This window comes from Panthera pardus, unplaced genomic scaffold, assembly GCF_024362965.1.
Source record: "Panthera pardus isolate Hobbes unplaced genomic scaffold, ASM2436296v1 HiC_scaffold_20, whole genome shotgun sequence".
Taxonomy (NCBI): Eukaryota; Metazoa; Chordata; class Mammalia; order Carnivora; family Felidae; genus Panthera; species Panthera pardus.
In genome coordinates, this window is record NW_026526766.1 from 52,650,466 (window position 1) to 52,668,384 (window position 17,919).

Genomic DNA, 17,919 nt, shown 5'->3' on the forward strand with positions numbered 1-17,919 from the left:
ATTTTATATTTCATATAAAGTCTGTATTTCATATAGTCACAATCAGTTAGTAGCAGAGCTGGGTCACAGGGTACCAGGTATCAAATTTAGTGTTTGTTGTTGTTTTCCCCTCATATTCCTCCCATTATTTTACTACTGCTCATTAATAATCCTTCACTTCTTTGAGGATAGATATCACTTTAACATAAAATACTGCAGGTACTTTTTATGAGCAGTTTTACCTAGCATCATTGAAAAAGGCCTCTCTGAAGAGGTGATATTTGAATTTGGTTCTGAATCACAGGAGAGAGATAGTTATGAAAATATTTGGGAGAAAGACCCAAGATGAAGAAAGAGTAAGTAATCATTGACGGAACGGCCTTTAGATATCTCAGATTGAAGGCCATTGTACCTAGAGCATGGTGAAGTAGGGAAAACAGGAGAGATGAGGTTAGACAGGTAGACAGAATAGAACGTGCAGGGCCCAGAGGCCATGGCGAGGAGTTTAGTTTACTTTTATGTTAATTGCAATAAAAAGACATGGAGAATTGTAAGCAAGAATATTATATTTCTGATTAAGATTTAAAAAGATTCATCTAGAGATGTCTGTTCTTTAGAGTATGAAGAGAGAGACGATCGCAATTTGAACAGGATTGTAACAGTGGAGATGGATGGGAGTAAAATGGTTGAATTCAAGGTATATTTTGGAGACAGTGTGAGAGGCCTCATTGCAAGACTCGGTGCAGATCTTAAGGGATGAATAAATGATGACTCCTTGATTTGTAGACTAGAAATCGATCTAGGTAGATGTTGTTGACAATTACAGATTTGCAAAATGAAATCAATTGTTATGTTTTGGCCATGTGAAATTGGAGCTATAATTATACATTCCAGCAGAGATGTGAAATAGTCAACTGGAAATATGAGGAAATATGCATCAATTTCAGACCAAAGTGAGTAAGAAGTAGATATACTTTCATCATGGTTTCCCATTTCCTATGTACCTGATGCATGTAGAGAAATCTCATGCCTTAGAAGCAGACATTCCCTTATAATGGAAAAAGTCTGGGTGTCTGAATGTCCCTTGGAAGGACACTTATGGGTAAGGATCACTAGTCTTTAGCTTTATAGGAACATAATCCTTTGAGCTTAGGAGTGAGAAATGAGAGGAGATACAAATTTGGATGTTCTGAGTGGGTTCCTTAAATCTTGCAATTAAATTTGGTCACTTAGGGGAAAAGGAGAATAGGTAAAAGTCATCAGGGACTAGTCCCTAGGGTATGCTTGCATTTAGAGGTCTGTAACCAAAAAGAAACCAGAAAAGGAAATTGGAAAAGAATTCTTATTAAGAAGGTGGAAAACTCCTTCAGAGGACTTTCAGAAGCCCATGAGAGTTTCAAAGAAGGGAGCAGGATGTCAGGTCAGAGGTCATGTGGGATGACGATGGAGAATTAACTATTGTGTCTGCCATGATGTGGATCCTGAGAGCTGTGCCAGTGAGGTGGTGAGATTGAAAGCACAAAATGGGGCAAATTAAGTAAGGATACCAGATGAGGAAGTGGAGACAATATTTTGGAAATGTTCAGCTGTGCATGGGAGCTGTGAACAGCTGTGCATGGGAGATGTGGCACTTGCTGGCATCAGAAGCACACAAGGGAAGGCATACGAACGTGTACAATTTCTTGGTGTGCACGGTTCCTCACAAAAACTCTGCAAAGTATATACATTTTCTCACAGTTTGAAAAATGAATTTGTGGCTCAGTGACTTTGCTGAAGCTCTATGGATTGCAACAAGGGCTTTATTTGTGAAAAATTAATTTTAAATACAGTATCATTTCTCCAAGAATCATTGCTTTTGGTATATAATCTAAAGAAATCATGCTGGTGAAATGTATTTTTTAAAATATTTTTTAATGTTTATTTATTTCTGAGGGATAGAGAAAGAGAGACAGACGGCACAGGTGGGGGAGGGGCAGAGAGAGAGAGAGAGAGAGAGAGAGACATAGAATGTGAAACAGGCTCCAGGCTCTGAGTTGTCAGCACAGAGTCTGATGTGGGGCTCAAACTCTGAACAGCAAGATCATGACCTAAGCCAAAGTCAGATGCTTAACCGACTGAGCCACCCAGGCACCCCAGGTAAAATGTATTTTTTTTTAAATTTTTTTTATAATGTTTATTTATTTTTGAGACAGAGAGAGACAGAGCATGAATGGGGGAGGGTCAGAGAGAGAGGGAGACACAGAATCTGAAATAGGCTCCAGGCTCTGAGCTGTCAGCACAGAGCCCGACGCAGGGCTTGAACTCATGAACTGCGAGATCATGACCTGAGCCGAAGTCAGACGCTTAACCGACTGAGCCACCCAGGCGCCCCTAAAATGTATTTTTTAAAGGTGCTTTAGGTATGTGACTTTTGAGAGTCCCAGAAATTCTCCATCTTGTGCTTATTCCTCATTAGATAAAATAAATCAACAGTAGTAATATGAAAAAATTGGACACAGTCCTTGGATGTCTTTGTTTTCTTAACCTGGCAACAAAGGACTAAAGCATAATTGCTTAGTGCAAGTGTATTTAAGTGTGTGTTGAGTTGTTGACATGACTGACTGCATTTACCCACTATTTGTATGAGAGAGATGACCAGATATGTCCATCAGGATTCTGTGGCTCCCTCCCACAGAGTAGAGATATGCTTAGCATTGACATTCTGGTCCCAATTATACCTTCTTTTGCATCTGGGTAACATCACATAAATAATTCGTACTAATGCATTTTGAACAGAGGAAATATGCATCAGTTCCAGACGAAAGTGAGTGAGAAGTAGATATACATGCTTCATGGTTTCCCATTTCCCATGAACCTGATGCATGTAGAGAAATCTAATGCCTTAGAAGCAGACATTCCCTTATAATGGAAAAAGGCTGAGTGTCTGAATGTCCCTTGGAAGGACATTTACAGATAAGCATCACTAGTTTTCAGCTTTATATGAACAGGAAGTAAAAATATATTCCATGAAATCTATTCTATGAAATTTAGAGATTTAGGTATTACATTAGGTATAGTTACTTTGATTAGTACACCCCACTTACTCTAAATCACTGTATCAAATTCTGTAGGATTGGAGGGTCATAAATAGTCTGGGGATATTTGGACATGGTGCTGTGTTCAATGATAAAAACATCCTGCTGCCAAGAATATAGAAGCTTTTATAAATTCTACATGTGGTTTTGCTACCTTCTGGGTATCACAGAGAAGAACTTCAGAGTGAGGTTAAAAATGGATGGAATAAAAACGACTGTAGCTGACAACTTCACTGTTACCATGAGGTGCCAGGCAATTGCCCTCATGGACTTTGGAAGATCAGCTAAATGCAGAAAATACTCCTCTAAAAATGGAAATTGATAAAATTAAGTTTTGATTTTTTGAATATCTCTAAACTCTGGCTGATGTCATTTCATTTGTGCATACTGATCTTAACCAACTGGAAAGAGGGATGGGTATATACTGTCCCTTTTAGAAAATTAAAATACAGAGGTGATAGATTTTTTACAAGGATTAAGCTATGTAGCAACAGTATTGGAGACATAGACACAGATATTTATGTGAAGACAGATATGCATGTATGTGTGTGTGTAAACATTGTATCAATGTGTGTGTGTGTGCGTGCACCCATATATGTATGCTTTCTGATTCTTATCAAGGAAATCTTTATTGGTGATTTCATTTTAGATCTTATTCTAGATTTTGGGGTCAAGATGATCCTAACCTAGCACAGTCTAATTTACTCTCATACAATTTTCCCTAAAATAAGGAAATGATGAACTATGGGTTAATAAAATCTTACATATGCAGAGATGCTTCCAAGTCAGAAGGGCAGAGGCCTTGCAGCAGGATGTAGACTGAGGCAGATAATTCTGTGTACATCAGGTAAATTGCCCTATTTCGGGTATGCAGATTCTTTTGGGAGAAAAAGGAAGGAGTAGAACATACCCTTCTCCTCTACTAAGCTTTCTGTATTTTCACACAAAAGAGGTACTTTATGTCCTAGATTTTAACCATGCATTTTAAGTGAGGGAATGTATACAAAGTGAAAGTGATACTGTGTGTTGCTGGGGTTATTTTTCTAATCCTGGTACAAAATTTATGGAGTCAATTATCAAAAAGCACCAAATGAAGCACCATGTACTTCATTAGTTTCACTTAGAGACTTCCAAACAGAGAAGAATGCAACAAGCCCTACAAGTAATCGCAAAGTAAAGGCACCGTTTCTTGGTCTCTTTTCAACATAAACGTTGCTTACAAAGTCTGCCGTAGAATAGGCAGGATGGTATTTCTCCAAATGCTTGATTCAAAAGATGACAAAGGAATTCCAGGAGCAATCAAATCACAGTATCTTCCTTCCCGTCCACAGTGCCTCAGAGCACTATTCTCTCTCCGAAATGGAGCAATCATAATTCTTTGTTCCCATATTTATAACATGGGACCATATGCAGTCTCCTGACCCTATATATTAAACAATGCAGGATCCAGACAGATATTTTGTCCCTGCATTAAATAGTGAAACAAGCCAAAATATCTTAACTGCTGGCTTTAGGAACTACCTGATCCCAGAAGACAAGACTATTTGCCAAATAACAACTTATTTATAACTCAACAGCATCCTCATCAAGAGTCACTTGAGAATTCTCACTGTCCTTGGGGCGCCTGGGTGGCTCAGTCGGTTGAGCGTCTGACTTCAGTTCCAGTCATGATCTCGCAGTTTGTGAGTTTGAGCCCCGTGTCAGGCTCTGTGCTAACAAACAGCTCAGAGCATGGAGCGTGCTTGAGATTCTGTATCTCTCTTTCTCTCCCCCTCCCCTGCTCATGCTCTGCCTCTCTCTGTCTCTCAAAAATAAATATATGTTTAAAAAAAAACCCAAACCTCTCACTGTCCTTTGCCAAACTGAAGTTATGATGTTATAAGTCCTGTTGAAACAAACCCAGTTTTTTGCTGTGCAAAACCCACCTTAAAACTACCCAATCCAGTTCTTGTCATCTCATGAATATGGTACCTTAACTTCCAATTTTGACACATTAATAAGACAATGTAATTAACTTGTATTCTTCCTTCAGAAATCAAAAATTCAGTTTTTTTTAAGGTCCTTTTCCTGGTCCTCCTAGTTCCTGGTAATTAACCTCGTTAGAAATGGGGGTGTTTTGTTCCTGTCAAGGACTTCTCTGGGAATTGCTTCCCATTCAGGAAAAGGGCAATGCAGACATGTTTTGCTGTTGTCATTTTGCTTTTTTGTTTTTTCCTCTGTCTTTTTTTTCAAGTTTGTTTGTTTGTTTATTTATTTATTTATTTATTTATTTATTTTGAGAGAGACAGAGACAGCTCGAGTGGGGAAGGGGCAGAAACAGAGAGAGAGGGAGAGAAAGAGAATCCCAAGCAGTCTCTATGCTACCTGGTCAGAGCCCAATGGGGGCTTTAAGTCACAAAATGTAAGATCATGACCTGAGCCAAAACAAAGAGTCAGACACTTAACTGACTGAGCCACTCAAGAGCCCCTGTTTTTGTTTGTGTGTTTGTTTGTTTGTTTTTTATATTAATCTACTTCTAGGGTTATATCATATGGACCAAAAATGGTGGGAAAATATTTTCTAAAAATTTATTTAAATTTCTGTGGGAGTATCTGTTTCTTTCTTTCTCCCTTCTCTGATATCTTGGTCCCAGTCTTAGCTTCTATATGACAAGCATACGTTTTCTTTGATTTTCCCAAGACTACAGACACAAAACAGTGTGTATAGCAAGGTAAATCAAGATTGTAATTGATGCATTACTGCAAACCAAAATAAAATTGAGTATTAGACACTCCTGTCTTTGAAAGTCCTTAGTCAAATAAACTAGTGGACTTTCTAAGAGCTTTAGTTTCTCAACCACTTGTTGGGTAGTGACACTGAGTCCAGCACAACTCAGCTCATCAGTTTATATTCTTTCTCCATCATTATTCACAGAAATTTATTGACTTACCTCTACCCAACTTAAGCTTTACTTTGGCCTAAAAGGACATCTTCTGAGAATTACCCTTAGTGAGCATACACTTGCCTAACCTTAGTTAGGCAAGTAATTTCAGAGAACTTTCCCCCCTTCTTCCATTAATTAAAAGCATATAGTCCAGAGATTTAATTTCTCCCTCATATAAATAATGATATCCCTTTCAAAAGGTAGACATTTAGAGTCAGTCTTGATTTTTAATATTTTCCCAACCAGAGCTGGTTACATAATTTGAGGGAGTGCAAAATGAAAACATGAGACCCCTCGTTTAAAACACAAGGAATAAGCCAGACACAAATGGCCACTGACTATATGATTTCATTTATCTGAAATAACCAGAAAAAGCAAAAGCACAGAGACAGAAAGCAGATTAGTGGTTGCCAGGGGCAAGGGGGAAGAGGTAATGGGGTAACTGCTTAATGGACATGTGGTGCCCATTTGGTGTGATGAACAAGTTCTGGAACTACATAATGATGATAGTTGCTCAATGTGGTGAATGTACTTAGTAAATCACCGAATTCTACACTTTAAAATGGCTCAAATGGCAAATTTTATGTTATGTATATTTTATCCCAGTAAAAATAAATTAATAAAAAAAAAAAGCAGGGAGAATGTGTTGATAAAGGTACTAAGTTAGAAAGCTCCTTCCTTTTTTCTGTAGTCTTTCAACTTTTCATGTGTTTTAATTTATCTCTTTTAATTTTATTTTAATTCCAGTATAGTTAATATATAGTACTATATTAGTTTCAGGTGTACAATATAGATTTTATTTTTAATGTTTTTAAATTTGCTTATTAATGTCATTCAAAATAACTAATAATTAAAATTTAAGTTGTTACGATGAATTTCTCCATTTACCTTTATATTATACAATGCTAGTTTTAAGTGCAGATATGAAAGTTCTAAGTTTTAAGTTCTATGTGGAAGCCAACTCAAATATGACCAATATTACCAAATACCATCAATATTATACAAGTAGTATTTCATAGTTCATACATGTATATGTATCACTCTTAATAGAACAGTGGACAGTGGAAATGCTACACAAAACAAATGCAATTATTTTCATTTCACTTGCTATGTATACTCCACATTTTGCTTACTAAGAATGAGTGCACAAAGACTAAAAATGAAACAAAAACTATGGGTTGCTCTCAGGTCATTATTTTCAGCATAAGTGAATATACGATACTAGGAAGTAACACTAATAAAAAGGATATGATAAATTAACTTGGTTGTTTATATTTACAATACATTATTCCCTGCTTTCAACATTTGAAGCAGAGGGAAAGTGTGGCCTCTCTAGGTGCTCAGTGCCTTCATGTATTCAGTTATAGACAAAACATGCAGACCTTGTACTCACTTTGATTCTCACTGAATTCTCCTATAAATGCATTGTGGGTCCACCAAAATTCTGTGGTCTTGGGATTGTGCAAATAATATATGTAAATGGGGTATCAAGAAACTGTAGACATGCATACTGTGTCTATCTCTTTTGCTGAGCAATCAGGGTCCATTTTTCCATTCTGTTTAATTTATAAAACATAAATCCAAAGATAAAATTACGAAGAATTTCAAGATGGTAAAATAGACCACATAACCAAGCATGGGTCCCTTCTGAACAAGGGTCCTTTGCGACTGGTAACATACCCGTGAAGTCAGCCATGCCTCAAAAACATTAGTTTATATCTGATTCTTTTTTTTTTTTTTTTTTTTTTTTGAGGGGTGGCACAGGAGGAGGGAGAGAATCTTAAGCAGGTTCCATACTCAGGGCATAGCCCCACACAAGGCTTGATCCCACAACTGTGAGAGCATGATCTGAGCCAAAATCAAGTCATATGCTTTACCATCTGAGCCACCCAGGCACCCCTAGTTTATATCTGATTCTAATTCCTAACTTCTCCCATTAAAATTCTGTACTGTCAAAATATTATGTCCATTGTGTTACATTTCATATAGCATTAGCATAGTCTGTGAATCAGGTTGAAACATGTAAAGTTTACAACATTCAGTCAACTTTTAAAGTCAAGATGGTATATCCACATTTTTGAGGGCATGTTTTTTTTTTCATTATTTATTTGTTTCCATCCAAACCTTATTGGGTTAATAAGTTCTTTATTAAACTTCCTCATGGTGACCTCAACACATTTGATTAGTGGACCTTCTGATTACCAGATGTCCCCTGGAGACAAACAAATTTATAGAAGTTAATGAGCAAATGTTTCTTTTGAAGAGAAGGAAATTATGTGTATGTATGTGTGTGTGTGTGTATCTCTATATATATCTATATATATAGAGATATATATCTGTGTGTGTGTGTATAATTATGAGTATATATATATTTAATCTACTTATGTCTTTTTTAAGTTACAAATGTTTGGTTTTCTTTTCTCCTTATGGTAAAATACTCAAGTTTCATATTCCCTGTATCTTTATTTTCTATGCTTCATTTCCTTTGATACCTAATTGTGCTTATCATCTCATGACAAGATTATTTCAATATCCTAATTGGTATTTTTGCCTCTAGTTTATATCAAATTCAGTGTGTACTCTATACTGTTGCCAAAGGGATTACATAAAAATATTTATCTAATTTGAGCCACTTTCCTATTTCCAAATTTGATTTAGATTCTTACTGCCTGGTGCATAAATTCAGATTTGATGGGTAAAAGTTGCCTAGTGTATTAAACACACTATTGAAAAGGCAGAATTGATCAAAGGGAGATTTACAAGGAGAGCCAGTCTTAACAGAGTCTCTACAGACTCTAACTCTGTAGAAGGACATTGAGTCAGCTAGTAGTCACTTTAATAATTTCAGTTAGAAAGCCAGGAGAAATAGTTGTATATGGAATTTATGGAAAAAGAAATAGGATTAAAAAGAGAAACTAGCACAAACACTAAAACAATTTCATTCTTGCCCCCATAAATGTGAGCATCAATAAAAATAGAAAATTGTAACTAAGAGGATGAAAGTAATCAGTTAAGATCACCCAGCATATACTCTTCCAGTTGTGCTGGCTATAGCTCTCTTCCCTTTCAGGATCCCTTCCTGAGGGTGAGGGTGAAAAGTCACACAAGTATTACGTAAAGCATAATAAGAACCAAAGCCAAATAGGATACATCCAGCAGTACTTAGAGTAATACCTGTGAAGGATTTCCAGAAGAGGACTATGCCTCAAATAAGCGATAATGCCCCCACCCCCAAAATATTCAGTTTTGTATGAAAAGGTTGATTTCTATCTTCCATTTCACAATATTTCTAGGCTCTCAAGACCTATTGCTTTTCCTGTGGAATTTAGTTAAGTCAATGTAGTGAATAGATTATGTAGTTACATATTTATGCTGAACTACCTGTGCCATTGATCAATATTGCTGTTTGTAGGAAAACTCAGAAAACCTAAGGACTGATAGTGAGCAGAAGCTTATTCTTCAAGATGTCTTTGTCATTTGAAATGAGATTGGGGTGGCTGGACCTACCAGCTTCTTACTTTGAACTCCGTGCTTTGCAACCTTCCAAAAATGTTGAACCTACTCAGAGCATGGTAGGGACAGAACACAAAGGCAAGACAAACTAGACTTGTAACATTTTTAAGAGAGTTTCCTCGAACAGGAAAGATCTATTTCCATTATCTTCTCCCTATTGTTTTATTACCTAAAATGTTTCATCTCATCCTTTAAGATTCATGCAAGATCATCTCCACTGTGAAGTCTTTTTAAGAAGCCTCCTGTCAGACATAATTATCCCCTCTACTATTCTATAATACTTTATATACACCATACTTCTATTATCGCATTGATAGTATTGTCTTACTGTTTCTGTTTGCCTGTATCCATCTCTGGATAAAATCATAAGTCCTTATTATGGATGTTAAGGCTCTGCGTGAACTGCATAATCTGGTTCCTTGCTTATCCGTGTGATCTTTTTTTCTTTCCATTTTGCTCATGTGCAGGGTTATGTAGGCACAATGATTTCTTCCTGCTATTCTAGTACCTTCTGCATTACTGATCCCTTTGACTAATAATATTTTCTTTTAGACATGTGATTGATTCATTACTCTATTTACCTCTTTAAATTGTCTTAGGAGAAAGGCCTGGAGAGGCCTTTTTCTTTTCTTTCCTTTTCTTTTCTTTTTTAGAGTAAGAAAGTATGTGCACGTGTAAGCAAGGAGGGAGAGAGGGAGAGGGAGAAAGAAATTTAGGCACGCCTCAAGTCCAGCATGGAGTCCTACTGGGGTTTGATCCCATGACTGTGAGATCATGACTTGGGCCGAAATCAGGAGTCAGATGCTTCACAGACTGAACCACCCAGGTGCCCCCAGGAAGGTCTTTCTTGACAACTTCACCTAAAATAGACCTCTGGCCAACCATGTCCCTTTCCTTACATTTACTATCTTTTAGTTTTCTTCATACTATTTCTCTTCATTGATTTAAAAATATATATTTATTGTTTGATATTGTCTATCTACCCACCAATATAATATCTAGTTCATAGAGAAAGGAATTTTTTGTTTACTGTGGGCATTTCAGAATGTTTCCTGGAGCAAAATAGGTACTCAAAAAATAGTTGCTGAGTGAATAAATATGTTGCAATCCCATCTAGCAAAATACAGATTCCATAAAGACAAGGGCTGTATCACATTTCCTCAATAATTGGGCCATTATCATCCATAGACATGAACATACAGTGAGTACTTATAAGCATTTATTGAAAGAATATTTTTCATAGATTGTAAACAAATTATTACTCCTAAGTGTAATGTACATATGCCATAGATTTAAAAGAATCAAACTAACAAAAATAAAGGATAAACTAGTTGGCACAGAGTTTGTGCATTAAGTTTTTGGTGCTTCTCTTTTCTTCCTAGTCTCAGCTTCTCAAAACCCCATGGACACAATAGGCCCATATTTCAATTTTTGCCTTCTTTTTTTTTAATGTATTTTTGAGAGAGAGGGAGAGGGAAAGTGTAAACATAGGAGGGGAAGAGATGGAGACAAAGAGAGACATAGGATCCAAAACAGGTTCCACGCTGACAGCAGTGAGCCCAATGTGGGGCTTGACCTCATGAAATGTGAGATCATGACCTGAGCTAAAGTCGGACGCTTAACTGACTGAGCCACCCAGACGCCCCTTAAATTTTGACTTCTAATTGCTATAAGATTATAAAATGTCTGTTGGTGTCTCTACCTCTTCATAGTCACTCTCTGTAGCTTTTATGTACCTTTTCCTATGCTACTTAAGAAACCAGCAAATTCAATGAAGGGCAATGTGGTAGATGGAATGCTGGTCATATTTCAATGAGTGCCACAGCCCTTTTTCTGACATCTTGACTTAGAAGTTCCCTGGTGTCTTCACACAAATTTGTTCTGGTAATATATTTTAAAATTTTTACCCATCTTTTCTAGTTGTTTTAATCAAAAGCATTTGTCAGTGCAAGCTATTTCTTTATAACAAGATATGGAATGTAGATATTCCAATACTTCAATTAAGCAAGTTTTCCTATAGACATGTAATCGGTGACAGCTTTTTGGGGATGAATTGCTACATTATTACAATAAAACAATTTAAAGAATAATCTCATTGATAATGATACTAGAAGGATATGTAATTAAAAAACATTTGAAAGTAAGGTAAATAATTCTATCCATTTTTCATACAATCACCTTTCTGTCTTGCACGTTTGCAGGTAATATATATGGACCAATGAACGCATTAATAGAGTATTAAAAACCTTCACCTAAACAATTTAAGAGATTTTAAATACTCAATGTATTGGAATGTGCAAAATTAAGCACCTAACAAATTCTGGTTATCAGAGAAGACCTGAAGTCACACTGAGCTACTTCCTTATGCTTCCTCTTCCTGCTTCTCCAGACCAGGAATATTACTCTGGTAAAAAAATAATAATGTAATGGAAATGGTTGATATAACTGTTCCAGTTAGAAACAGTAAAATATTCAGTTTAACATTTGACAAGAAAGGAGTATGAGATATAACCAAAGAAGTATAATGCAAAAAAATGGGAAGATAACTCATCTATTCACACACATAAAAATATTAGTCTGTCATGAATTGACATAACTTAAGTTGGAAGAAATCAATAAAATACAAGCGTCAGCATTTTTACGGAAGTTTCACTCATGCATGGATTCATTCAGCCAATATTTGTTGAACTACAAAAGACATTTAGCCAATGGGGATTCAACAGAGACCAACTGCTTCTGTAGGAGCCATGTATCTGTGTTGAAGACACAAATTAATTGGACAATCACACAAATATATTTATAATTGTACACTGTGATACTTATTGGAAGGAGAGAAAAATAGTATTTTGGGACAAAAGGGAATATTATCATTGCCTATCCGACAGCCGTCACTCCTTTTTCCTTTCTAACATAACCACACTTTTATGTGGTTAAAGTCTTTTGCCATATCTCCCTTCCTTCTGGGATGCTCTTGAGTACAGATGTGAAGCTTGGAGCTCTAGCATGTATCTTACCAAGGTGACCAAGATAAGAAGCTGAGGATGGCAAGTAAAAAGCTTTATTTCCTGCCATTGTTGAGCCGCTGGATTCACTTCCTCTGTGAAATTGATAGAATTAACACAACTATTTGTATCTGAAGCTACACACATCCTATTGAAAGTAAATTAAAAACAAAAGAAAACATTTTTCCAACGAATGTTTTGGAATAGTATCAGGAAGTTAGATTTTATTTTCCCAAAGTCATTTTTCCCTTTTATAGTACTATCTATGACTTACTGATTACTTACAGTGTACTACAAGTACATGTATTATTTCTTTTTTTTTTTTTTAACTTTTTTTTATTTATTTTTTATTTTTTTTATTTTTGGTACAGAGAGAGACAGAGCATGAACGGGGGAGGGGCAGAGAGAGAGGGAGACAGAGAATCGGAAACAGGCTCCAGGCTCCGAGCCATCAGCCCAGAGCCTGACGCAGGGCTCGAACTCACGGACCGCGAGATCGTGACCTGGCTGAAGTCGGACGCTTAACCGACTGCCACCCAGGCGCCCCGTATTATTTCTAATTACTATAACATTTGAAGAGAAAGGTGTTATCTTTTTTTTCTTTCAAGGAATCTAAGATATAGACAAATAAGTAAAAATTTTCAAGATTGTATAGCTAGTGAATGATGGAGTCAGAATTTGAATCCAAGTGTCAATGACTCCAAATCCCAGCAGTTTCCTAATATATCGTGTTAAATATTTCATCACTTTGACATGTATTTATTTAATTTTTTTTTTTTTTTTTTTTACTTTTTATTTATTATTGAGACACAGAGAGAGACAGAGCATGAGCAGGGGAGGGGCAGTGAGAGAGGGAGACACAGAATCTGAAGCAGGCTCCAGGCTCTTAGCTGTTGGCACAGAGCCCCATGTGGGGCTGGAACTGACAAACCTCGACATCATGACCTGAGCCAAAGTCGGACACTTAACTGAATGAGCCACCCAGGTGCCCCAACAACACTTTGATATTTAATTGATTCAACTATAAACTTAGTGTTAGGAAAATAGGAAAAAAAAAACAACCATGATATTCAATTAATTAGTTTTGACCACGGAATTAATGAGGGAGTAAAGAGCCTCAGATCACAGACTCACATACATATTTATTGTTGTCATGTTAGTTTTTAAGTTAGTGTACCATTAAAATAAATGTAACGATAAATCCAAATATACCTGATCATTAAATCTTATGAAATCAGGAGTAGTGTAATAATTCCAAATACTCAACAACTTAGGATTTTTTTTCTTTTACTGGTAGAATAGAATTCATCCTATTCATATCTTCTCTAAGAAGTCATAGGGAATTTAACAATATAAAATGCATACATTTAAATCTTGAAAGTTCTTAGTACAAGAAAAAGTATTTTTAAAAATTCTGTCATTTATATGTATACATAAACACACATTAGAAGTAGCTATCAATTATCTCCATATGACTGTTCATATTTAGTAAAGCCGTATTAGCTCTCTATTTTAATTTTAGTATATGTGTTGCCGAAGCGAGCACATAGCTCTCTATTTTATATAGATATTTCACTCAAAGAGTTAGGTGTATATTAGAAAGAATTGAGGTCAACAGTATTGCTGTTTCTTGTATGTCAGAGTAAATGTTACTTTTCATCACTTCTATTATCACCTATAGAAATTCAGGCTATTGCTCTTAAAGGTTTTAAAAACAATTTTTAATCAAATTCTGATTTCTCTGCTTCACTAATACAACCTGTTAAAGCCAATAAGGCATTTTAGAACTGTTTAGGAGTAAGTGAACTCAAGGGAACAATGTTTTCCAGGGAAATGATAATGGGATACAGAGCCTTTCATTTCTGGGTCACTAGTTTGAAAGTAGTTCAGGTTGTAAGTGATGGAAAGTCATTACTGTTCAATGGCCTATGTGAAATTAGTTGGTGGTTTCAGTCCAGTTCCTAGTGAATAGGTGTTCACATCCCAATTGGCATTAATTGACATGCATGTTGACAGTTTTATTATGAGGAAGGGCTATAGGCGTTGCAAACCTAATTTTAGAGCACATCACACATAATAGTTGGCATGGCTGGGAGAACGTTTGCCTCTAAGAATGTAGCCAGTGTTAAGACTTCCAAAAATTTCCCCCCAAGTTCCTTTGAAAGGTTTCTTTGGTGTTCAGAATTTAACATGGCAAAGGAATATTGATAGCATTGATCTAGCCTATCTAACACTGTTCCACATTCTCTGGCTACGTTTTTAAAAATCCTTAATTATTGGAAACGTCTGTTGGCAAAACCAATAATTCTTAGACTGCATCCAAGAACTAGGTTTTAATTTTCTTGAACCAATTAAGTAATTATCGCCTACCTAGATGCAGTAATCAAGATTGTTTTTCTAGATGATGATGATGATGATGATGTTCAACCAACTTTGGAAGTGAAAAAGAGTGTACCTTATAGAGGTTCAGCAAAATTCTATGACTCAGATAGTAATAAAATAGACTTTCTAATATAGGAAAGTTTATACCTATCTATCTCTGATCTTTCCTAATATTTGACAGGTATGTTGCCAGGGCTGGAAAGCTAGTTAAATGAGAGTTTCAGATATTCCATTGGCAAGCACATAAGCACCAAAAAAAGATAGCACTTACTAAATCTTTCATATGGCAGAAGTTGGGTAGTGTTATCCACTAGACGTAATTCTCTCTCTCATACACACAGACACACACACACCCATTAGAAAACAAACGAGCATCAATGACTACCTATCATTTTATTATTTTCCAGGAACTTTAAGCTTCTTCAGTATGATAACTCATTTAACAATGACAAAGATCATGAGGGGTGTTATTATTTCAATTGCATAAGTGAGGGAAGAGTCTTAGAGAAATAAAAGTTTATCTGTGTTTGAGTGGCTAAATGATAGGGTTGGGTTTCACATTCTGTGTTTTCTTGACTTCAAAATTATGTTTATTCCACTACATTAATACATAAACCTGACTTCCAATTACAATTTAGGAGTCCATAAGCAAGTCATATTTACTCTTTTAGATTTTTATATGTAAATAAGAGAGTTGAACTAGATGCATTCTCAAATCCCTGTTAACTGTTTTAAGATTCTGACAAATGTTTTGGTTTGATCTTACAGATAATAATCAGAATCCTTACTGATGATGCTCTGTCTATAGTGTATCTTAGTGGTAATTCCTACACAGAGTGCAAAGAGAAAATAGAATCACTTGTTTAAATGCGAGGAAACTTACATTAGTGACTAATGGGTAGAAACAAGTTACATGTAAGAAATATGTCAAGAATAGTAATGGACATTCATTGCTAGAAGAAGAAATCAGTAAGTAAAACTCTCAGGAAATGAGAATTTCAGATTCATTCCTGGTTGTAATTTGTTGCTACTACTTTCCATTTAGAAGGCTCTAGGTTTAGACTCCCAAGATATGATGTACTTTTTTCCTCTCGTGTCACAGTAAAGAAAGACTACACTGTCAGATTCACATGTCAGAATAGTATCATGAATGTGGTAGCAATCAATCGGTTTGGGTCTCAAAGGATACGAGTCCCCACCTGAGGCATAGGAAACAGTTGAGTATTCCACTCTGATTTCAGAATTACTTAAATTGTTGATGAAAAATATTTCTGCTGCTTTTTTTTTTCCAGTAAATTGCACTGGGTATAAAACAATACAGAAAATAGAAGAAAGGAATGATTATTAAAATCAGCTACACAGATTAATGAAAAATTTTTACACCTGACCAATCTGATTAGCCACAATGAAGGCTACTACGACATGAGATCTATGATACAAATGTTTATTAACCATATGGAGAATTATAAAATTATTAAGTCTGTTCAATTTGTTCACTTATAACTAAATACCAAAATAATATTGATTTTGACCAAAAAAACCTTTAAGTTCTTCTGCTAAAATTGCCTATAGGGTCCAGCAATGTTCCCTTAAGAATAATATTACTGAAAAAAAAATTTTATCCATTGAGAATGGGTTTGATCTGGGGAGACAATAACCAGATATCGTGAATTAAGTAAAAGTTTCCAGGTGAAAAATACTATTTTTGATCAAATTGATGGGTATCTAAGAGATAATATATTGTTCTGTGTCTGTAACTTATAAATTAGTACTGGTGACAATTCTAAAGGAAGAAGACTGAAAAAATTCAAGTACTGCTAGAATTCTAAACAGGGTCTGAAATCTTCTTGAAGTGGCTACTTTGAAAGAAAAGATTCAATCTCTATTTCAGTTTTTACATTTTCACAGTTTTGTGTATTTTGCAGGTTAACTTTATACAATAGTCATATTAGGTAAAAAAACCAAATACAACACACCCAAACCAGACATATTAAGATCTATTATCAATGTAACAAATCATGATAATTAGATTTATTTAAAAAATCAGTGAATGTTTAGCCAAAATTATCACAACATAACAGCGGGGGAAATAAAACCACTGGGCCAGATCACCAAAACCCTAAATTTCTTGTTTGGTTCAGCATCCTAAGCAAGATAGTATCATCTTTAACATCTCCAATTTACGTCTTTAATTTTCATAACATTAGTAATACTTAGACGTATTTGACTGCATATGAGATTGTTTTATCAAGTTGAAAATACTGTAGGAAAATTAATATCTTAATTGTGGTCATTCTTTCATTGCTATTTTTGGTGCTATATCATGTAGGTTGCTATATTCAACCAATAATAGGTAATCCATTTCAAAGGGGCTTAACCAGAAAATTTGTTGTCTCAAGTAACAACAAACCTAAGGTACTCTAGCTTCAAAAATGATTAATTTAGTGACTCAGTGATATTATCAACAATCCATCTTTCTTCCATTTTATCACCTTTCCAGCCTTATGGTGGTCCTACTTATCTTTGTAAGATGGCTACAATATTTCCAAGCATCACATCTAAATCTAACAATGGCCAGAGGGATAGAAAAGAATTTTCTCCTGTTGAAGAACAAGTCTCCATTATTCAAAAGTTGGCTACTCCTAGGTAAATCTTTCCTTAGTCATGCTGGACATAGATGGGGTACATGGCAAGATGAAACTAGAAACTGAAAGAAGCAATACGATTGTCAAAGGCACTAGGATAATCATGATTTTTCTCAGAACTGGGAAAAGGTCAGATTCCCATACAGGTGACTATCTAAACTAAATCATGGCTCTGTTAGAAAGGTATTCAACAATACCTATCATGTATGCCCATTGGTTCAGGGATTCTGTTGGTTTTTGTCACTGGAAGATACTAAGTCCTTATCTTTGATTCCCAGAGCACTGGTGATCCAGGAGTTGTGTAACTGTGTAACGTTCATCCCTGTTATTCTTAAAGCAAAACAAAACAAAACAAAACAAAACAAAACAAAACAAAACAAAACTCCTACATCTTTGTAGT